This window comes from Numida meleagris, chromosome 2 (genome assembly GCF_002078875.1).
Source record: "Numida meleagris isolate 19003 breed g44 Domestic line chromosome 2, NumMel1.0, whole genome shotgun sequence".
In the NCBI taxonomy this organism is placed as follows: domain Eukaryota; kingdom Metazoa; phylum Chordata; class Aves; order Galliformes; family Numididae; genus Numida; species Numida meleagris.
In genome coordinates this window covers 28,513,587-28,531,508 of record NC_034410.1, presented here as the reverse complement: position 1 = coordinate 28,531,508, position 17,922 = coordinate 28,513,587, and the positions used below count along the sequence as shown (strand labels likewise).

Sequence of the window (17,922 nt, the reverse complement as noted above, 5' to 3'; positions counted from 1 at the left end):
ACTTCTCCAGCCCTCCCTCTTTTTCTTTCAGGCACCTAATTGTCCTGGGAAAAAATGACCTGTTTATCAAGTTAAACAAAACAACTACTCTCTAGAACAGACCAATAAAACAGGATTTATAGGAAGAGTTACAGTTTTATTGGTCATTGGCTTAAGCTTTTTGTCCTATTTTAGGGGAGCATCATTTTAGTTTTTTTTTCCCCTGTTGACAAGGTTATTTAACTATATTGTCATAAATAAGGAACTACACTGTTTAATACAGCTCTTAAAAAGGAGGTTTATAGATCTCATGACAAGGGTTCATTTAGGTCTCAAATAATTAATAGAAATGGATGTATAGCAACAGTTCACAACATGCTTTTGTTTGACCTTTTTGCCCTACATTTTCTACCACTTTAGTACTGTTTTATGTAATCACACCAAAATCTGACCTTCATTGCCCTCTGCTGGCTACATCTTTTACTAAGTGTAACTCACTGCGCACATACTTGGCTGTTTACTAGGAAAGTAACAGGACAACCTGGTCAGGCTGCTGGAGGTAGGAGCTCTTGGAGACTGCCAGCAGCAAAGCCAGAGTTCAGCTTTGCTGTCCACTGCATCCGTGTTAATGAGCTTAATGCATGGTCATGTTGCTTAGGCCAGAGAAATCATCTTGTGAACAGAGTAAGTATTCCTCAAACAACAAAAATGTTTTAAAAAGTTATATTAATTCAAACAAACAAACCAAAAAGTGGATAGAGTGCTTCACCAGTCTTGAAAGTATTTTTAAATGTTTAATTTTAAAACAAAAACTGTGATATCCAAGTCAAGGTTACTGATATGTATTTGTCCCATGTCAGAAGTTAATGGCATTTGTTAGTAATGTGGTGATTTATGTGAAATGCGGTTGTGGGCAGAGTCCAACCTCTTGCAGCTCAATTTCCATAAAGTCAGGGAATGTGGCAGTTACCTGGTTGGCATGGACAGGTGAAGCATAATGCATCTCTCTGCCATAGCAGTGAAGAGCATTCTTTATGGGTTAAGGAAGGAACTTTTGCCCTGACACTGCCTTTACTACGTCTCTTACATGAATAAGTTCAGTGTTGTTTTGTCTTCCTTCATCAGTGGCTTATTAACTAAACACTGAAAAAACTCTCCCTTCTTGCATGCTCCATGTGCTTGGCAGGTGCTGATCACACATGCTATAAGAAGCTGGCTTTGGAAGTGATGAAAATCCTCTTTCTCACAGAGATAATGTAGCTCATGATTCCCTGGTTCTTTATTTCTCAGCCATATCCACTTCCTTAAAAACTGTTCTGTTTTTGCCAAATACAAGATGGCAGAGCACCATTTAGCACAACACCATGTAGGCTTTTTGTCACCAAGAAGAAGCAGTAGAAAAAAATATTTTAAATGAGGAGAACAGAACATTCTGGACATCCTGACTTCAGCAATTAGATCAAAATAAATTTACAGTTTAGTGGACATAGCAAACTGTTGAGTGGAACCATGTTTAAGGAAGAAACAATTTCCTTAAATAAAACATTGGGATGATACAAGGAGGAGGCAGAAAAGAAATGTTAAATGAATCATGGTCTTGGAATGGAGAAGTGGCTATTTCTCTTTTGTTCTGCCAGAGTTCCCCTTCAAAATTAGCAGCGATGATGCCTCTGTGGTTTTCTTTCAAAGTGTTGTAGATACATAGAACTGTATCCATTTTCCCACGGTTCTTCAGTGGACTTCACCATTACTGCTTATAATTTTCGAACTAGTTGCTGGAAACTCTCGAGACTCTGCTAGGTCTGCTAGGTAAGCAAGGTTTTTCACATGACTTCTCTGGGTTCCTTGAACACAAGAAAGTAAGGAAATTCCCCTTTGTGTAGCTGTCATTGAGTCATTTAATGTTGAAGACTGCATTTCCTTTAAAGGAAGGAGAAAGGGGGAGACTATTATTCTATTAATTTTGCCTTTCAATAGCAAGTGTCCTATAATTTACTCATCATCACTGAGTGATAGAACATTCTCAATACAGAGAAGAAAGCTAGGCTTTTCAGTGAGGCAAAAGAGGTGGCCTAGTCCTCTCACTGACAGAGAAGCCTACAGAGAAGCTGCTCTAATTGCAAAGACCCCCCTAGATGCTCCAAAAGCAGCATGTTTGTAGTCAATGTGGTTGACAGTCAAAGCCCAAAAGTTACAGCTTTAATTCATCCACTTCCGGCTGCTCCAATTTGGCTGCACACATCTTGAAGGAGAAAAGAGCTCTGCTATGTCCTGTGAGCTGCACTCCCTAGAAATGTGAACTGTTCTTTCCTTCAGCTCAGCAGACTCCTTTGGGTCTGTCTGAGTGGGGGTGAGCCAGATACAAATAGTACAGCGTGGGTAGGGGAAGTCTCCTGAAACAGAGGTAACACTGACAGTGGCTACAGTCAAATTCCTCAGTATCACAATGTTTTCTCACCCGTGAATCATGCTGGCCATTTTGCCACAACCATGTGTCTACTTCATTCAGCCCCAGATAGGGACACTTCCTCCCACACACCTCCTGGGCTTGAAAATAAACATACAATGTGACCTAATGCTTCACACCCAGCACAGATTAACCTTAAGAAATGATATCATTAAAACAATGTGCTTCTGCAGGTTATTGTGAAAGGTTTATATGAGACAGCTAAGTCCAGTTATGTGACATTTTGTTTTCATGTAGCCAGGATTCTGGATACTGATTAGAGTTAAATGCCAAGACAAAGTAAAATGCATTTTGGATTTAAAAAAATAAAAAACAAAACTGCTTGAAGCATTGAAAGCAAAGTAGGAGTGTACACACTCCCAGGAGATAAGACAGAGATACAAAAAGAGCCCTTCCTCTCATTAGAACCAAACGTTAGAGTGTCTCCTCTGTTCAAGAAAACCTACAGAAATGAAAAATGTCATTTATGAATAATTATCCCTCTTTCTGGGTTCCTACTCATTTTACCAAACCATCTGTAAAACAGGCTCCACCTCCATCAGAGCAAAGGCAAAAGAAAATCTACTTTTGACAAGCTGACAGACTATCAGGAGGAGTCCTCAGCAGGATCCTAGAAAACTGATTGAAAAGAAGACAGCCCACTTTTTAAAATGTTATGAAATCAGGTTTTCTAGTGGTATCCCATGGCTTTTTTGTATTCTCCATTAGTCTGGAATGGAAAATGTTCAAAGGATCTTGCCATGAAAACGCTTTCTATAGAATGATGAAAATTTCTACTTCCATCTTGAAAGCAACATGAACGCTGGTCTGCTACACATTAAAACAACAGACAACAAATGAAGTTACCATGCAAGCTCTGGGAAAGGGAAATGTAAACTCATACTCGTCTCTCCCTTGTCCCTTTTGATGTCATACATACATTCATCAAAGAAATGCAGAAACAAAATTTAGCAGAGGATAATGAGCCTGAGGAAAACTTTCAGAACATTCTGGCTTCCCTTTCAACAAACACCAAATCAGCAACACATCGTTAGCTCATGAGAGACCCCATCCAAAATCAGTGAAATCAGTGGGAAAACTCCCAGTTGGCTAGAGCAGACTCTTTAAAATCAACTAGAACACAATTACAGATGTTTAATTTTTTTTCAGTGAAATGACTTTTTTAGTGACAAATAGCTTTTTAACAGCAGTGAAATTCTCATGGGGCCATTTGTTTTCATTTACCTACTTTTCTCTCCTTAGTGAAGCAAACTGGAAATAAATAAATAAAATGTTTTTCATCTCACTCACTCCCTTTCTGTCTTTTTCATTGGAAAAAAAAAAAAAACTAAAAATATGAGAAGCAGCATAAGAGGGCAAAATGCTCAAGAAGGCATCGCAGTGGTCACAAAAGGGAACAGGCCCATCTGGAATACTGTAGGGATGAATTACCCCAGAGGTCACTAGCTTGGCCAGTTCTTTCACTTTCTTGGTTGTCCCAACAAATAACTTCTTTTTCCTTTGTCTTTTTTGATGTTGCACACACTGATTAAAGGATGATGCTGCATGGAACCTAAGAAAAAAATTCAGAGAGTCTTAAAATATGCTGGCAGAACTGATAAATTTCAAATAAATACTGACTAGAAACAGAAAACATCATCTGTTTCTTGGTCAACTCTGGATATATGGGGACCACATATGGTCTGCGTGATGATCCGCAGAGTTCTCCTTTGTGATTCCTTCCTCATCTGTCCATTCAGTTTTCTGAAAAGTGTTAAAATCCTCACAGCACATCTCCATGTTCAACTGTAACACCTGGAAGATCACCTTGATGAGCTTCTATGTAAAAACAAGAAACTGATCATCAAAAGGCATAGTTTTAATTTTTTGCTTTTGTTTTTTCACTATCTAAATCTATTTTAACTGAAATAAATTATTTTTTCCCATCTCAAGCCTGTATTCTCCATGATATTTTGAAGTAATCTCCTTGTCATTATCTCAACTCACAAGATTTTCATCCTATTTTCTCCCATTCTACTACCAAGGAGCAGCTGGGTAAGTGTCTGACTGCTGGTCAGAGTCAGCCCGCCACAATACTGTCCTTTTGCTACTGACTGTCATTTGTGCTGCACTGCTGTCTCAAATATTCAGCTAAACTATGAATGCATATACAAAAGATAATTCAAACATACAGCTCTCGTCTCAGCCCCTGCCAGACATTAAAAAGTAATTAATTCTAAGAATATATCTAAGTAAATGCATTAGTAACATCATTTTTCCCTCTTTGATTCTTATATAAGGTTGCACATATTTCCCGTTATTCTGCCATTTGCTCAATAACAGTCTCTAGCCTTATGTTTAGCATTACTGAAGTCTAGAGTAACAGTCTTTCTGCTTTTCTTTTTTCCTTCAAATGTGTTTTAATTAGCAAGAGATTTACTACATGTCAGCACAGAAATTGATGTTAGTTGGGTCCATAACACTTTCACTGTTGTTTCATAGCCATAATTTTCTGCATTCAAGTATCTTATTTGTTTTTCTAACTACTGCTACGCACTTTTTCTGAGCTCTCTGCTGTCAGGCCTCAGTAACAGACTCCTGAACACAGATGAGTGTTGGGAAATTGTGTCACTCTGCGGTGCTATAACCAAGGAAAACAGATTAAGCAGAACAGGCAGATTCTATGCTACTTTATCACATTCAAGATGTTACTCTTCCAATCTGCAGTGTTTTTAAGTTCACTTAGCAGAGTAAGTCTCACTAGAAGAACTAAGAGCTTGAGTTACAGCCTTATACCTTGACCTTAGTAAACCAAGTAAGAAACATCTACCTGGTTATTCATGTTGGAAGGTCAAAAGCTACTGTACTTTAATGTCAGGCATATCACCCACTTACAAGCCATGGCCTGCATAAACTAGTCTATTTCATCTGCACTAACTCCTAGCATTAAGTAGACACCAAATGTACATAGAGGTTCAAATAACAGTCAGACACAAAACAAATCTTACTTTGATTTGTGTCTTTCTACCCGGTATTGTTATATACCATACACAAGTTCTGCATTTTTCCTCTTTTTTTTTCATCTTTCCTTTTGCTAACAAATTGTCAGGAGAGTTACCCAGTTAACTCCTATCTATTGCATCCTTCATCTCTTGCATCTGTCACTCTTTCATTTCTTCTCCTCTTCAGCACTCCTTCTCTAACAATCCTTAATTTAATTTGGGGTGAAATAACACTCTATCCAAACTAACACAGAGTTACTGGCTAGCACAAGGTTTCTGTCATCTCTTAAAGTAAGTATTGGAGCTTAGGACACAGAGATCTTGAACTTGAATGGATCTATGGATGGTATACTCGTGTTAACTACAATTCTCTGCAGTTATTCAATATCGTAGCATTATGTTTACTGAATATTGCCACTTGAAAAAGACAAAATAAATTACATTTCTGTTTATACAGAAATATGTGGAAAAATATGTTTGTTTTCAATATACAGGAACTCTATGTACTCCATTTTTCTTTAAATACATTCAGAGGCCCATAACCACATCTGAAAATATTTTCTGTCATCTCTTCATGTTTCCTACAAAAATCCAGTATGCTACCATAACTTTCTAGAATGAGGTCAGATAGTTTCAAGAAGATGCCTTTTCAATCACAGCTTCTTACTTAAAGGGCTGCTGCTTGGGTCACATTACTCATCAAGAGCCAGACATCATGATTATTGAAACTTTCTGTATGTGTCAGTCTCAAAAGGAAAAGAAGAACAGACTGCATATAAAAAATAGCATTTCATAGGAGGAATCACTTCGGGCAGTAGGCTATCACTGAAAGGAGAGAAATCTTGTGAGTCTACTGGATTGTTTTTTTTGTTGTTTCATTAACCACTGTGGCCAAAGCTGCGCAAGATCTACTCTTATGTATTGCCAACATTCCCAGCAAGTAAAGGTAAGTATCAATAGATGTTATTTCATCATGGCCAAAGGCAACACCTTCTAAAATCTGTGGAAAGGCTCTCAAGGACAAGAATTTGGATGAGGTTGTTGTCTTCTGTTGTTTAGCCAAGAATTTAAGGAAAATGTAAGCAGGAGGCCTTGGAGATGGCTGTGTACAAAATAAGATTTTTGTGGTGTTGCTTTTCTTTTTAGGTAAGCTATCATTTTCAAAAACAATATTTATTTGGAGATAGGAATAATGCTGTGGTACATGATATAAACCAAATCTGTGAGGCAGATCTATTACTTAACCCATGTTAAATCACGAATGTAAACACCTTCTACAAAACTGAGCTAACTCAGTTCCTCTTCAAAGCTTTCTGCTGAGGTGGCTGTAAAGGAAGTAAAACTCACTTCTCTATCTATAGCCTCTAACACAACCGAGGGAGTCTATGAATAAATGCGGTCTTGCCTACAAAAATATATAATCTCTGTAGACCCACCATGGACTTCACATTGGTTGAAGAACCCCAAAGCAGACTTCCTCACTGCCCATTTCCAAAATTCTCTTTCCCATCCTATCTAAATGCACGATGTTTTTATTGCACTGAAATCTGTCCCACAGGAGCAGGTAGGCCTCTTCCTAGGCAGGTACCTTAAAGTGGCTCACCTTTGTGTACAAGGACATAATACAGCTTCAACACAAGGGAGCCCACCTAAATGTGGAAAAAATGTTGGAGAATTGCCAATAATTGGTTGCGTTTAACACAGCAACTCAAACTTTAAACACTTTAATTAAAATGTAAAGTTGTCCTTCCTTTTTTGAAATATGAAATTTTAAAAAAGTATATCAAAATTTTACTTTGTATCACAATAGTGCCAAAGTTCTGAAAAGGAAGTCCTGTCTAGACATTTTTAGACATATCTATACTTCATTAATCTGTGAAAAAAGATTTAGGTCTCGTTGTGGTAAAAGTAGCTTGGTTGATACAGGTAGTGGTCTGTACTGCTTCTCTTGCACATCCTGTTCTCTGAACTGAAGAAGAATGAAGCAAAAACAGTTATAAAAAGCTTTAAACAAACTTAATTTTTTGTGGTAGGAAGTACACTGCTAGCTGGGGAGAGGCACAACAATCTACACATCAAAATTCCAAATTAAGGTAACACATTTTCAGAGATTTTTTGCTAATTTTTTTGTTAATTATTCTCCACCTCATTAATGCAAAAGATTGCACATTTCTTCATCTTCTAATATTGTTCGCCACCTCCATTGTTTTCTAGAAGCTCATCTCTTTATAGTGTTCATATTTAAAGAAGTGTTTTTAACACAAGATTTTGCCATGAAAATTCAAAACAATAGTTCAGGATGAAGTTTTTACATGGCGAGTAACAAAGTAATTAACAACTTTACATGAAAAACTTCTATTACTGTTCTTTAGTTTATGTTAATTATAGTGAGAGCAGGAATAATGAAAACATTGCTTTTTTCAGCTTTCTGGTAGTCATCTCTTGGCCCATCCTACAACTGGGCTACATTAAAATGTTGTATGAAAACTGAAGTGGACTTTACATCCCTGTGTCAGAGAAAGCTCCGATGGACATAAGTAATAAATACTTACAACTAGAACTGGTAGAGTGTATCATCGCAACACAATATACTACACTTACCAAGAGCACAAACACACCAAAACCACTGGGATATCAAACACAAAAACAAGGCTTCCCAAAGTCATGTATGAAAATGATAGTTCAAAAGCAGTGAGGAATGCATCTCCTGAGACTCTCTATGAGTATGACCAATGGACATTACCACAGAGCCACAGAAAGTATAGCTCAGGCAAACACGGGGGAAATTATTCAAGTCAGTATTAGACAACAGAACATATATCCAGGGATATCAATAGGAATGACTGTGAAATATTGATCTGTAGTCAAATTGAAAGACAAAAAATGACAGATTTAACAAATAATTGGAAAGAAAAATACTTAAGTCAAAGACAAAGATTGAGAAATGTTTTCCCAATGTCAGACATTGTGAAGTAAATGTGATAAAAAGTATTGAAACAAATTCTGAAAGGGAATAAGATAATGAGTTAAAAGCAAGCCACATGATTTTTTAAATTCATTTTTTAATAGAAATTGATCATAAGTAACCTACTTTAAAGATCATATGTAGCTTACCTTAAAGATTTTCATTTTTGAGGTAATAAAAGGAGGATTATCAAGATGTTCAAGCATTATTAAGAGGTACAAATAGAAAATGATGGAGATAATAAATTTTAAAGTTACTTTCTCTTTTATTCCTTCACTGAGGAAATTTTTTTTAAATATTAATGATAATCAAAGAAGGTATATACATTTCTTCAGTGACAATAAACATGGAAGAAGTCTACATTCTCAGCTGCAAAAGAAGTTTATACTTTATTCTTGTCATACAAGTTTACACAGCAGTCCTTTAGGATTCATAATAAAAATACTCTCCCTCCTCATCATGCCCAGTGACAAAGGAAATGTGGATCCTAATCTTTGCCTGCTGTGCAACTAACTGGATCTCATGTTCTTTGCTTATACCACCAGCTCTGCAGTGGGTTATACCAACAACACTCGTGATGTAGAGCAAGCATGTAAGTGTTCTTTATCAATCACCAGCTTAAGGTCTTCTCCATATCACAGTTGACTTCACTGGTGTAGGACAAAACTCATACTGAAAGAAACAGGACATGGTTAGAGATTGGAGAAGACTAATTTCATGTTATGTTTTGGTCCTGTGGCATCACAAGCAGCTGTTGAGTTAGGAAAGTGTTGCACATAAAATAATGTGACACCTAAGAGAGCATACAGAAAGCTTTTTGTACTTCTGACTTCTTTTTTAGTGCATTTTGGATAGGCTCAGGATACTGGCTTGGATATCCTGAGTCAGGATAGCCAGACAGTTATGTTCAGGCTGAATTACTGCAATTTGGGAAGAAACATAAGAGTTCTGTTCTTTGAAAACCGCACTACATACCATGAATTTATTTTCTGCATTATTTAGGAGTGTCTGGCACCCTGGCAGTGAAGCACCATATAATCTGATATTTGGCTTGAGGTATCAGGTATTTTTGCTCTCCTTTTCTACTTTCACCTCTTATTTCTTGTGCTGCTTTCATCATGGTATAGCTTTGTTCAAATGTTCCGTTTATTTTTCATTAATAAAATTTCTCAGTAATTTGGAAAATATTGATTGTTTGTTGGGTGTAATGATTAAGAAATTAGAGATCAAGTTACATCATTGTTGTTATTGCACAAATTAATGCACTCCAGACATACCATTCATCAAAGACATTATATACAGTATCTTGATAAAAAGCAGAAGTCGGAACTAAAGAGCAGTAGAACAGAAGCAAAGATGCCTAGAAAGATAAGTATAGTTGCAGAAATATGTAGATTGAGTGCTTAGGATAGTCTGAGATAATTAGCTCTTTGTTTTGTTTTGTTTTCTTTAATACCTATGTTTATACACTTGCAATGCCATTTCACTCAGCACAGTTAGTCTACAAGTTTTGATTATGCCTGCTGGGATGATTTTTTCCATGTTTTCCTGTCCTTTGGCAGGTTAATGCTTTTGAGGTTCAGCTCTAGGATAAATTTTGATATATATATTTCCAAATCCCATTTTCCAGATGCTTCTATGAGTATCAGAGATTTACAAGTATATCAAAGGTATTTTTAAGAGTTATTTACAGATTGTGTCAAAACAGAAAAACAGTTTGGTTCTTCTCAGGCCCAAGAACTCCTCTTTCCTTTAGGGCTTAGTTGTGAAAATAGAATTTTTATGGATATAAACTTATAGGCTTTAGTTTTAAATATTTAATTGTGAACTGCTGAATCAACCAAGAGATAGCTTTTAGGTTCCTTTCTACTTTTGATTGTCTAGTCTTATTCTGTGGTTGTTCTATTTTAACCATTTCTGCTTTTCCATCCTAACAATTTCTGCTGATTATTTGAGGGGGATGAGGAATCAGATCTTCATTTTTTTAAGCATAATTTAATGAGACTATATCTCTGAAGTGTCATTAATTCAAGAAATAAAAATGCAAAGTCCTGAACCTGGGTTGAGCTAACCCAGTGCAGCAATGTAGTCTAGAAACTGACCAGCTTTAATAGCAGCTCTTCTGAAAAAGTCTTGGGTCTTGGTTGGCAATATGCTAAACTTGGGTCAGCGGCATGTCCCAGTAGCAAAAAGACCAACAACATCCCGAGCTGAAATAGCAAGTGATTCTTCCCCTTTATTTGGCACAAACTCAATTGCATATGTAATCTTACATCCAATGAGGTAACCTCTAAAACATGAAAGATAAAGACACCTTTTAGCAAGAGTATTTAGAAAGAAGCCACAGAGATGATCAGGAGCTGGAGCAATTGTCCTGAGTGGACAAGCTTGTTCAGCATAGGAAAGAGGTAATTTAAGGAGAACAGCAGCCTGCCGGGATCTACATGAAGGTTATCAAGAAGAAGGAATCACAGTTTTCACTGTGAGATTAATGGCTGTAAACTGCAACAGGAAATGTTCCTTCTGGACACAAAGAAAAAGGAAATCTGAAGATGATGAAATATTTCACTAAGCTACCCAGAAAAGATACAGAATCCCTTTCCTCAGGGGGTTTCCAAGATCTGACTGTACAAAACCCTGAGCAACTTGGAATGAATTCAGTGTAAACCCTGCCTTGAACGCAAAACTGGAAGAGATCTCCCAGGGGTCCCTTCCAACCAATGTGCGCTCAGTTAGGAAACAGGAAATAGATTCCTGCTAAATCAACTGAAGACAATTTTTATTTATCCATTTTTAATAGCATACTTCAGAAGAAGTCAAAATAGTATGACCTGCTGGCCAATACAGAGAGAGTAATGAAGAAGATAGGAAGATAAACAGACAAGAAATTATTAAATTTTAGAGCATCATCCTGTTAACCAGGATGGCTCTGTTATAGTGCCATTTCAGCACTATAATTAATTTAGGCCTCACAATGCATCTCTGAAGAGTTCTTCTGAAATATGTTCACTGTAGTACAAGTTATAGTTGTTTTTCCTGTTCTTGTCATGGCGCATCTTTTGCCTAGGCCCGCTTTTTAGTTTGCAGCAAGTTGTGAACATAAGAGACCTCCCTCCAGCAAGAGCCCAGAATCAATTTTCTGTCTTTGAGGGCAGGTTTGGTAGTTGGCTCCTCTCCTGTGCACTCCCCCTATCTGTCCCCAGCTGAAATATATGGAGTAGATTTCCCTACACATAGCTTTACTACATATGTCTACATTAGACTCTTCACTATCTGAACTAATCAACATACTTACCTTATGATCAGTTCCTTACGATCAGTGGAAACAGAAAATTTAGACATCCGCCTGACCTATTCTAGACTTTTGCTTCAGAATGAGACTAATTTCACTTGGACTCCACTGACCTCATCTCCATTGATTATGAAGAGGATTAGTTGACTTGCTCAAATGTAAGTGTCCATATTTCAGATGTCTTCATTTGTCAGAAGGAATATTCCCATGGCATTTGCATCATCTCAGCTAGCCACAAACACATAGTAAACTGTGTTTACATCTAAAAAGCTCTTTCGTGCAACTTATGACTACAGGCAAGCTGGAATATGAATATAGAATATGAAAGAGAAGCAGAAAGCATTTGTAAGCCACTAGCATTCTCCCAAGCAGTCCCATTCCCAATGAGATCGAGCATTAATTAGTTATCCAGTAACACTACATTATAGACCTAGGCCAGAATTCAGTCTAGTTCATATTCTTTTGACAGACAACAGACCTTCTTTCTAGCGAGTTTCTTGACCTTTGCTATGCCATTTGTATTGGACTTTCTTGTAATAATTAAATACTGTAATTAAATAATGTCTTTCCTTTTTTATTCTTTTATGAATTTTTCTTTCCTAGAATATGGCTAAATTGTCTCAGTCACTGATGGACATTCTTCTTCATATGAGTCTCACCACTGAAATCTTACAAGCACTGGTGTAATTTTTCCTATCCTCATCCCTCAAGAGTTGTCAAAGAGCACTGCACCTCTCAAATGACAAACTCTGAACAATTTTCTCAGTTCATAAGTAAAAATGTCTTCTCACATTGCTCTAACAGCCAGCCCAGAAAACCCAACTTCTTTTGAAAATTATTCTCTTCTCTGTCATTTATGTTCTTCCCAAAAAGTAATAAAACAAACAAATAAACAAACAAAAACAAACAAAAAAATAAAAACCTTCAGCCAGTTCTGCTGTTTTTTGGTCAGCGTAAGAACAGTTTTTATATAATATTCTGAACTACTATGGTTAAAATAAGAATTTGTCATCCCTTAGGAAAAACTTGACAGAAAGCAAACTTTAAAAACAATTATATGCTTTTATTGTAATCAAAACAATTGAGAAATTTCCTGGGTGAGAGGGTATGCTGTCAAAAGATGCGCTTATGTTTCAGACTTACTTTCCCATCTGTAAAAGAAAAGGATGGCTGGAGGTGACATCACAGCTCCATCAACATAAAAAAGAAGTTTCTTGATTATAACAATAGGATACAGATTTTGCTCTTTTTGTTGAAATGCTATTTGCTATTGTTGAAATGAAGGAAATGTGTGGAAAATAGTCCCAAAATATTGGGTAATTGCTGGCACATAAGATAACTGTAAGACTACACACTTTCCAATGATCCATGATTCCCCATATATTTTTGGATTTTTGGATCATGTGTTTTCCCAAAACGCATTTGTTTCTGATTAGCAACATATTTGCAGTCCTTGCAAAATATGAAGGATTCTACGGTGAGTCTAAGGCATCTCCCTCAGAGGTGCCTTAGAGGTGCAGAACCTGAGCAGAACCCTAAGGTTGCTGCAACCTGCAACTCACCACAAGACACACATCTTTAAACACTACACCATAATTTTCCTTCAAAATACCAATTGTAGCATTACGTTTGTATATACAACAATAAGATATTTCTTATTAAAGAAAGGGGAAAAGATAAAGTCACTGGAATATCTTATGCCATCTTTTGTGCAACACCACCAACACTGATAATGCAGAACTGCCAAGTTATACTGACTTTACAAAATGCTTCACTTTGTCAAAATAAAGATCATCCTTTATTTTCAATATATATATATATATAGTAATGGGAGTGTGCACATCTGGAAGCTGTTATACAGGCCTTGTAAATTATTGCCATCAGAATATCAGTTAAACAGGTGTGTGCTGATGGCTATGGAACATAACAGACTCATTAAAGTTAACTTGAGTATCAGCAACACAGACTTCAGTGTTTAAAATACCCAGGTCTTGGGTCTTGAGGACTGTTAAGATTAGATATCTAACATCATTTAGTTTGTCATACATGCTAAAGAACAATGCAGATATAATGAGATCTTCCGAAGAAGGGACTGTAAGGGTACCTAATGGGATCAGTTGGTGGGAGCCAAACTATTACAGTCTCCTCATTTGACACCTCTCATCTGGGTCCCATCTGGTTCCTCCAGATGGTGATAGACTTAACCTATATGTTTGAATTCATCTATTTTCATCCCCATTGCATAAAGTAGCATCTTTGATTAGACTGACATCTTCAGGCTAGGCATATTCCAAATGAATACTCCTACAGGATGAAACACAAGTGGTTAGTTTCCCTTACAGTAGTGGCTAGCCCATAGGTCTTATAAAGATTTTTGAAGATGGAAAAAGCATTCTAATTTAAAATATATATATTTCTATTAACACTGCTGACAGATATTTTGGCTCAGAGTTTGAGGATTGTCATTTGGAAAATATCCTGGAAAATAAAGATGTGGATGTACTCATGAGAAGCCACAGGAGTGATCGTACTATGACTGACCATTGATAACAAATACAAAAGAACCTTTAGGGAGGCATATATGACACTAAGAGGTATCAGACAACATATTTCCAGTCATAGTCACTAGTAGGATCATAACTGTAATACTGACGTACGCTGTTCAGGAAAGCTGAACTCCTGCTTGAACAGATGCAGAAAAGGAAACAGATTTGATGGATACAGAAGTTTTCTTACAATGAGAAATTAAAAGCCTCTTCTTTGTTCAGTCCAGAAGAAATAAGGCTAAACTGAGACATGATTTCACTGCAGAAATACTTAAGAAGAGAAGAGCACTTGATAAGAAGTCCTCAAATGTAAGTCTAGGCTAGCTAAACAAGTGTTTCTCTCAAAGGAGAGAGTTTAAAAAGCAGTTATATGAAAGAAGAATAGGACAAAATTCCTAAGTAACTTTGAGATAGTTTGGTACACCAGTAAGCAGACTATTACGGTGTGGCTGTCTCCAGGGATGGTGGATAGTACTTGATGACTCACTCCTATATTTATGTTTGTCTCCTGTTAATACTGGGCTTTAAAAATCAACAGGAAGAAAATGCGCCACCTAGAAGCTAATCTGAAGCTGAAGATGTTCCTGTATCTTCTATGCGTGCTATAAACGTAACAACAAAATAGCAATAAAATGCAGTAAAAGGAGGCTATAGTATTCCATAAAAGTTTTGGTGTTTTTTGTTGTTTCTTTCTTTTTGAAATTTCCAGTTCAAGTTTTCTGAATATTCTACATATTGACACGTATTATGAAGGATAATATTCATAAAAGCAGCTTAGTATTTGACAAATATGGAATGTCACTTATCTTTTTCAGACTGAACGAAAAATGCTGTGTGTTGCTCATCATCAACAACAGATTGATGATGGCGGGATGACAGCTCCATGAATCAACTGCAGCGAATGAGTTCCCACTTAGCATAATGCATGAGCACCACCAAAGAGGGTATTGCAGGGGCCTCAGACTGCAGATCCACAAAGCACTCAGCTGAGCTGAAAGCTTTCTGCTGGTCTTCACAGTCTGTGAGGAATGATCAGCAAGAGCTCTTTCTAACTGGACACTGGGGATAAACACTGCTGCACTGAGACAGGTCCCCAGCAGAAGAGAAACTTGTCTGGCTTCTTCAGGAGAAGTGTTCCTGGAGACTTGCCAGCAAACTCCATCCCATATTCTCTGATCCAGTATAAACACTTGAGAACATGCTTAACTTTAAGCATATGAGCTGTCCTATGGACATCAATAGTGTTGCTAATGTGCCTGAAGTTAAATGTGCATCAAGTGCTGTGCTGGAATAGGGCCAAGGACTCAGAAACTTGCAGGATCAAGGTTTGGCTGAAGAACAGAGAGTAAAAAGGGAGACAAAAGATGAGAGATACTGAGTTACGCTCACGCCCTCTTGCGTCAGTCCATAGTGGAAGCAAGCTCTGGGATAAACTCCTTATTACAATAAAAGTTAAAGAAATACCTGTACAGAAAACTGAAACACGAAAAGATACTGTAAACACTTTTTTACAGCATACAGTGTCTTTAGACTGTTATATGCTATTACATTTTAAAGCAGATACAGTGATGTCACTGCAGGAAAACATCACAAAAACACTGAGCAAACAGGCTTCTCTTTCAACAGATGCCTGGTTGACTCACTCTCACAGCTGCACCAAAGTAGTCCAATGTGTTTCTGGAGAGCATTCTTGCTTGTGAAGTCTTTATTGGGACACTGACTGGAGGGGAGCGCAGCCGCTTTTCATTTCTCGTGGTAGTCAGAAAGTTTCATTGAATATTTCTGAGCTCTCAATATCTTCCAAAACACATGCTGAATTTCCTGGCTCTCTTCCTTAAAATCTGGTCTGGGTTTTTACCCTGTCCCTTCTCAAATTACTTTATATGCACATAAATTACAAAATTAGATTATTTAAAAAGAAATCCTAATTTTTCAAAATTGATTTTAAGTGATTTTCCTAGCTTTGTGAAATTTATATGTAATTAATATCTAAATGATTTGTATTCTGAACTTATCACTGGATAAAATAAAAAGTTGTCCTTTAGCTATTAGTAATGCAACACTGCCAACTAGAGGCATTGAGAACGATCAAATTCTTGTCTTTTGGACTACTACATCAATACTACATCAATACATTGTGTAACTATGAATACAGAAAGATCATGTTTGCTCTGCAGAAATCCCACCCAGAGTCTCTAAATACAGCAGTGTTTGCATTTAATTTTCTTTAAATTTTGTTGTTTCGGGAAACAGTTTGTTGAATCCGAACACCACAAATACTATTATTCTAGTAAAAATCACATAGTCCAGAAACTGAAATAGAATCAAGTTTGATCTCAAATTTCTTCAAAGAATTACCAAGCCATTCTAACAACTTTTGGAAAGACATCTCTAGGTCCTTGTGGGGGCCTCACAGAGCAGATCCCTGCTTGGCAGCCCTGTCAGTGCCTATCATAGAATCTTAGAAGCATCAGCATTGGAAAAGACCACCAAGATCATCTAGTTCAACCATCAGCCCATCCCCACCATGCCCACTAACGATGTCAATCAGTGCTACACCTCCTCCACATTTCCTGAACCCCACCAGGAACAGTGACTCCATCACCCCACTCCCCAGGCAGACTGTTCCAATATCTCTCCACTCTTTCTGAGAAGAATTCTTTTCTTATATCCAACCTGAACCTCCTCTGGTGCCATTTAAAGCCATTATCTCTCATCAGTTTCCTGTACCTATGGTGTCAGGGCACAGCAATGTGCAGCTGCCTGGCATCTGTCAAGAGTGGTTGGAGCAGACTGGAACAGGGACCTTCTGCATATCTTTATGCCTCCTCCTGTCAGTTCAAAAAAGTCCTAGGAATAGTCTTATCTCTACTGCACCCTTCCCCATGGTTCCTCCACTACCATGTCACCAAATCAAACATAACAAGTACATGGGTAAGTTACTGGTTGGGAGAAAACCAAGGTGCCTGAGGATGCCCCATGTTTGGATGGTATGGTACATGCACCACACCTGCACACACTGTACCTTTCCCGAGGCAGATGGCTTACAGTGTGCACCTCACACATTCCAGGAGCTTGTGCAACCAAAATGCCTTCCAGATGTTCCCCACATCTCTGCCCTGATCTTCAGACAGAGAGACACCTGGACAGACTTCTTCTGGTAGAAGCCTAAAGGACTGTCCACACAGTTAGAAATGCAGTTTCACAGAAAGGTCTGATGGTGGAAGAGCAAGCTCTGCCTGCTGGAGCTTACACAGCACTAAATAAACATCCGGTACAGAACATTTTGTGCTTTGGGGCTGGAGGGAGGAGGCAACAGCATACATCCCCGGTTTCCTTCTATGTACCCAAACATATTCGCTCTGTAAATCTCAGCAAAATTCATGAAAAATAATAGATTAGATTTTTCCCTGACACTTATCCAACATTTCCTGGGGCTGTACCACAGTACAGTTGAAGGCTGGAGGAGTCAGAGCATCCTAAAAGAGAGGAAACACTGGAGGGGGCTGGAGGTGACAGCACTGGAATAAGATGAAGGCTTAGAAGTGAAAGCTTAAGCATTGGCTTGGGAAGCAGAGAATACAGCTTGCAGCTAGTATAAACCACTATAAAAACTAATTCAATAAATGTTTTTCTAGTTATATTATTATGGTTATGTTCCATAACAATGTCTTTACAGGAATACAAAGCTA

At 37.6% G+C, this 17,922-nt stretch overlaps 1 long non-coding RNA gene across 1 annotated transcript in view; it reads right to left on the bottom strand.

Moving 5' to 3' along the window:
* Window positions 1–17,922, bottom strand: part of LOC110394996 — a 115,914-nt gene that overhangs the window by 61,540 nt on the left and 36,452 nt on the right. The window lies entirely within an intron of this gene.